At 35.7% G+C, this 6706-nt stretch overlaps 1 pseudogene; it reads right to left on the bottom strand.

Moving 5' to 3' along the window:
• The window catches only part of LOC107849822, a 26411-nt pseudogene extending 20518 nt beyond the window's left edge, over positions 1 to 5893 (bottom strand).
• Between the last annotated feature and the right edge of the window lie 813 nt (positions 5894 to 6706).

The raw sequence follows: 6706 nt of genomic DNA, 5'->3' as shown, positions 1-6706 counted from the left end.
ATACACATGTATAAGTTAAATATATACTACTTTAGAATATATATACACACATATATGCACCATTCAATATATATATGTACTACTTTAAGTAAAACATATACTACAATATATGTATATACTATAATATATATATATATATAGTTATATACTAATTTATAAAACATATACACATGTATATGTTAAATATACGTGTCTATAGAAGATATATATATATATATATATATATATATATATATATATATATATAAATATACGCATCATTCAATATATATGTACTATTTTAAGTTAAACACATACGACAATATATGTATATACAACAAGATATATATTATTATTTACTAATTTACAAAACATATACACATGTATATATTAAATATACACGTCTATAGAAGATATATACACAAATATACGCACCATTCAATATATATGTACTACTTTAAGTAAAACATATACTATAGTATATATATATATATATATACTACAATATACATAGTTATATACTAATTTATAAAACATATACACATGTATACGTTAAATAGATACGTCTATAGAAGATTTATACACATATATACGCACCATTCAATATATATATGTACTACTTAAAATAAAATATACTACAATATACTACAATATATATACACTACAATCTATACACACACACTATATATAGTTATATACTAATTTATAAAACATATACACACGTATACGTTAAATATATACTACTTTAGAAGATATATACACACATATACGTATCATTTAATATATGTACTACTTTAAATAAAATATAGTACAATATATATACACTACAATATATACACACACTATATATATAGTTATATACTAATTTATAAAACATATAATCATGTATACGTTAAATATATATACATATATACGTACCATTCAATATATATGTACTACTTTAAATAAAATATACTAATATATATATATATATATATATATATATATATATATATATATATGCTACAATATATAATTATATATATAGTTATATATTAATTTATATAACATATACACATGTATACGTTAAATATATACGTCTATAGAAGATATATATACACGTATATAAATTAGTAATACTTGATAATAAATTAATAATATATTAAAACTAAGTTATAATTAAATCCAATTTTTGTTTTTTTTTTTAGAAAAAAAACTTAACAGGGCAGGGCAGGGCCGATTAACCGGCGAGCCCTAGCCGGGCTTGGTCCGGGTTAGATTTAATCAGGACCAATCAAAAAATAAACCGGCCCGGCACCCGGGACCCTACAGCCCGTGGGCTGTTTGATCCAGGTCAAACCGGGCTGGCTTTTGTAAGTGGGCCGGATTAGCTCGATCCATTTGACAGGCTTAGCTTAAACAATAATACTGACTAAACTAAATTATGAACTAATAACCAAACAGGGGTTAATCATTTTGTGCCAATACACCCCCTTAAGTTAGACGATGGGTCACTAAGCCTAACTTGGATAGATTTTGCTGAAAAGCAGGTTTAGGCGGTGCCTTGTTAGACGATGGGTCACTAAGCCTACCTTGGATAGATTTTTCAGAAAAGCAGGTTTAGGTGGTGCCTTGGTCAGAGTGTTTGCTAGTTAATCGACACGATGGATATGAACAACCCAAACCTTTTTGACATTGACATGGTGGCAAACAAAGTGAAAATCTACTATAGCATGCTTCACACGACTATGAAGGACTGAATTTTTGCTCAAGAATGTGGCTCCAAGATTGTCACAATAAATAGTAAGTAATTAATGTACTGGAAAACGCAACTCAGTGAGGAGATTGGTAACCATACTCAAACTCAGTGATGGAGCGAGAAGCGGTATTTTGTTTCTTCAATAACCAACTAATTTGATTGTGACCAAGGAACAGGATATACCCAGATATGAAAACTCTGTCTGCGATGTCCCCACCCCAATCTGCATAAGAGTATACATGTAGATAAAGTCTTTAATTGGAGTTACACGTAAGCCTAGATGGATGGTGCCATGCAGGTAGCGGAGAACATGCTTCACAGCTTTCCAGTGAAGGTCTGGCAGTGCTTGCATAAACTGGGACAACTTATTCACTGCATAGGCAATGTCCTGTCTAGTGAAAGACATGTATTGAAGTCTGCCTAAGACTTGATGATAGCATGTCACATCATTCAGGTGAGTACCATCAGACAGAGTAAGCAACTCAGTTGCGCTCATTGGCGTGGGAACACTTTTGCATTCGGTCATTTACTCATCATTCAAGATCTCCTTCACATAGTTTGCTTGAGTGACAATTAAACCATCAGAGTTGCGTATCACTTCAACACCAAGAAAGTAGTGAAGATTCCCCACATCTTTAATTGAGAATTTAGAAGCAAAGGAAACGATAACCTGATCGACACTTGAAGTATAGCTAACAGTGATAATAATATCGTCTACGTATATAAGGATGCACATTGTCTCACCAAGACCTTGTCTGACGAGTAGTGAGGCATCAGATTTCATTTTAACAAAGCCTATGGATGAGAGATAACCTGTGAGAGATTGTACCACGCCCGCGAGGCTTGTTTCAAGCCATAGATTGCCTTGCGCAATCGACATATATGAGTTGGTTTGTCATCGTTAGTGAATCCTGGAGGTTGGGCCATGTACACCTCCTCTTCCAGGTTGCCTTGAAGGAACGCATTGTTGACGTCTAACTGGCGGAGGTGCCAATTGTGGTGAAGGGCCATAGTGAGGATGGTTCGAACAGTGGTAGGTTTACGACTGGACTAGAAGTTGCATAGAAGTGAATCCTTTCGCAACTAGACTCGCTTTATATCCGTCAATAGAACCATCCTCATTCCTTTTGATCCTGAAAAGCCACTTGCAGGAAATAATATTTTTGGTTGGGTTAAGAGGAACAAGTTTCCAAGTTTGGTTGTTAATTAAAGCATCAAGTTCTTGTTTCATCGCTTCATGCCACTAAGGATGTTTTTGTGCTTGTTTGAAAGTAGTGGGTGTGATGGTGGGGTTCACTTTGGCTAGGTAATCAAAACTTTGTTTTGGTTTAGTGATGTTGTTTGGGGATCGGGTGACAACACGGGTAGGAGGAGAAGGACATTTAGGCGGGGAGGGAGCAAGCTCCGATTCAAGGATAGAACGGATTGGTTGATGGACCATGGGTGTAGGTGGAATTTTGTGCCTGCGATGATAAATGAGGAGGGGACGCGGGCTGCAATTTGTGTTTGTGGGTATATGCGTTGGTCTATTTGTAGGGAGGTCTGGTGGTGCGATCCGCTGGGCAATAGGTTGAGAAGATGATTCTGGGAGCATTGGAATTGTAGAAGATGAAGGTGATAGAAATTTACCGGGAAAAGGAGAAGCTGCATCCACCGTTGGTTCACTGTCGGAGTCGGATTGTGAGTTTGAGTTGGCTTGTAACTCTGCTGGAGAAGGAGAAGATACTGAGCGAGACTCTACAGGTGTTTCGGCGTCAGTTTCTAATAGAATTGGAAGCTCTGTAGATATGGGAAGTTGGGGGTGGGATCCGAAGAATTTGAAATTGTGATATTGTCCCATTTTAGGTGAGATGATTTGAGGGCAGTCCTGGAGAACAAGGTTTTCAAAGGGAAAATATTCTCAATAAATTGCTACATCTCGAGATAAATATACCTTTGCAGAAATTGGGTCAAAACATTGGTGACAGTGATGAGATAAGGAAAACCGAGATAGACACACGGGGCGGATTTTGGTTTGCGGAAATTGGGTCAAAACATTGGTGACAGTGATGAGATAAGGAAAATCCGAGATAGACACATGGGGCGGATTTTGGTTCAAGTTTATTTTTGGAGTATGATTTAAGTCATGGGTAGCATAAACCATCAAAAATTCGCAGGGAGCTATACTTGGACGATTTTGTGCCAATAGTTCACTTTATTCACCTTAAGAAAAAAATAGAAAGAATAGTTTATAGTATTTTACATTTGAAGTGTACTACGTCTGATATTTATAAGATAGAAAGCTTTTCATGAACTTTTATTGCAGACATGGATTTACTTTACGAATAGATATTTAGAAATTTATTTTGTAATCTATCGTTGTTGTTAGACTGTGAGTTGTTTTGTTATTTTTCAGATTCATCTCTGAATTAACCCTCTCTAATTCCATTATCTTTTTCCTTGTTTTCTATCCAGAATGATGCTTAGCAGTATGTTCAACAACTAATCAGGAAGAACAGCTATTACCTCTTATGCTTTATGTCTTGCGGAAGCATCGTGTGAAGCTTACTTAATTAGCTTGTCCATATCAGTTCAGATAAGTGCGTCGTCGATTTCTTTACCTGCACAACAGTATTACAGCGCCAATTATGTACTTAATGAAATGTACAAACATTGAAAATAAAAATGGCATGGAAAGTCATGGAGACGGAATGTGAAATTTCTGAATTCACAGGAGCGACTCTAATACCATTCTTGTCACGACCCAAGCCGTGGAGTCACAGGAGTAGCTCTGATACCATTCTTGTCATGACCCAAGCCGAGGCCCTGGCCGCGATGGGCATCCCAAGCCACGAAGGCCCGAGAGGCCCCTTAGCTCAGCCCACTAGTGATATTGTCCGCTCTAGGTCTAGACCCTCACGGCTTTAAAACGCGTCACTAGGAAGTAAGGCTTACTTACTTATATATCCAGCATCCCTTCTTTTCCTAAGTTGGGGTGTTACATGTACCATCAAATTGGTAGTATTCTCCTAGTAATGGCTTGATAGCTTTGGTTGCCTTCACTGCATGGTAATGTGGTATAGTTGAGAATAGAAGATGCAACACATGAGTATCTACAAAATAGTGAAAAAACTTATTTGTGTTTGTCTGTGGTAGCTAAAGCTCCTCTTAACAAATCCCATTCGGGTGAGTGTGGCTCAACAAATTCATTAATATTATGGATCCATTCATAAGGGGCATCCCATAATTACATACAAGCGAAGCTAGCTCTTGTGTCAGAGCAATGCGATACAACACATAAGTAGTTGCAATCATCTGAAATGTATATCCATAACCTGTCACGATCATTATATATAGGTCCATATATATGGATCAAAATGACATGCAAAGCGATCATAATTCTTTCCCGTGACATTAAATGTAAAGTACAAAGGCATGCCGAGAGTGAGGATGGTGACAAGTTGGAGTATTCGTCCTAGAGGATTGTTCGACTATTTGTTGAACCAATGTAGTTCAGATTTAATGCTTGGCACATATATAGATTTCATCATGATCAAGGGAATTAGTGTTGGAGTAGTGACGACGATGGCTATATTTAAATGAGAAGTATGGCATTAGAAGTGCAGAGTGAAGGATAAAACCAACAGTGTCATCTACGCACGTGTAATCACTAAACGCATGATGGCCACATTCATGGGAAATCATCCATATTCCAGTAAAAACAGAAACCTTGAACAATCCAGTAATAAACCCATGCTAGGTAACAATATGGGGATGGAAGGAGGTGAAAGTAAGTCGAGGCTATGTAGTAGAAGGCAGAAGCTAGTAAGAGATCATGAGAAAAATAGTAGAACGATCGGATGAGTGATCGTTGAAAGCAGTGAGGAGAAATAGCCTTCTTCATATCATCAATTCTAAAAGGGACTTTAAAATTGGGATTCTTTTAAGAGGATTTTTCTTTTGTTCATTTTTAGTTGTTGGAGTAGACATATTGCCACCACCTCCCATTCTTGATACTGAATCTGCAACAATTAAACACATATATATTCATAAAATCAAATGCCAAAATTAGCAAATAAAAGAAGAATGAGCATTTAAAAAAAGAGCTTATAAATAAAGATATAGATTTTTGGTGAGGGAAAAACTACCTCACAAATCACAATTCAAAAACACCTTATAACCTTACCGAAGGTTGGATGTCTCTCTCTCCCACTTTCTCTCAACTTAATAGAAAATGGAGGAAGAGATTACGTGCGTGGGAAAAAAAATGGTGGTTTCATGTGGCCAACTTTCTTTTCAAAAATGGGCAGCTAACTTAGATCTGAAAAAAATTAATATCCTGCAAAATGTGCTTCATATTCCAGCTTTTTTATTATTAAAACTTTGTCCACTTGTTTGATTATTAATAATCCCATGCTGTACAGCAATGGCATTTATAGAAAAAAATGAGCACGTGATTTATGAACTTACATCTATGTCATGAAAATATTAACTTCTTTCCCTAACCACCTTAGTTTTGTTATTTTAGTAGGTCTGATTTATGTTCCCACTTATGCTGTTTATTGGATAGCTAATAGGTCATGATTAAAATACTTCTATAGTATTATATTACTACACCAGTAGACTAGTTTATTATATATGAGCATATTATCATACTACATCACACTACAGGAAATTAATGATGTTTAATTTATATAGAGGGGCGAAGTTAGGATTTGAAATTTATGCATTATGAACTATCACCGAGCCTATTGTTCATTTTAGTTATTGAGTTTACAATCTGTACAAGGCTTAAATAAAAATTATTAGGTTCGTCAAAACCCGTAAGTAATACTCTATCTCCAATGGTTAGTGAAACAAGCCTGGACGCTGACTAGACTAATGTTTGTCTACAAATGCTTCTAGGTGCGTTTAGGATTAAAATCTTCATCCACCTGGCATATATATTGGCTCTATCATATGTCGCGGTGGAGAATATATTAATTTGTATGGTTTGTTTGGCCAATTTTC

The sequence above is a fragment of the Capsicum annuum genome, unplaced genomic scaffold (genome assembly GCF_002878395.1).
Source record: "Capsicum annuum cultivar UCD-10X-F1 unplaced genomic scaffold, UCD10Xv1.1 ctg3878, whole genome shotgun sequence".
NCBI lineage: Eukaryota > Viridiplantae > Streptophyta > Magnoliopsida > Solanales > Solanaceae > Capsicum > Capsicum annuum.
This window is presented reverse-complemented; position numbering and strand designations above follow the sequence as displayed.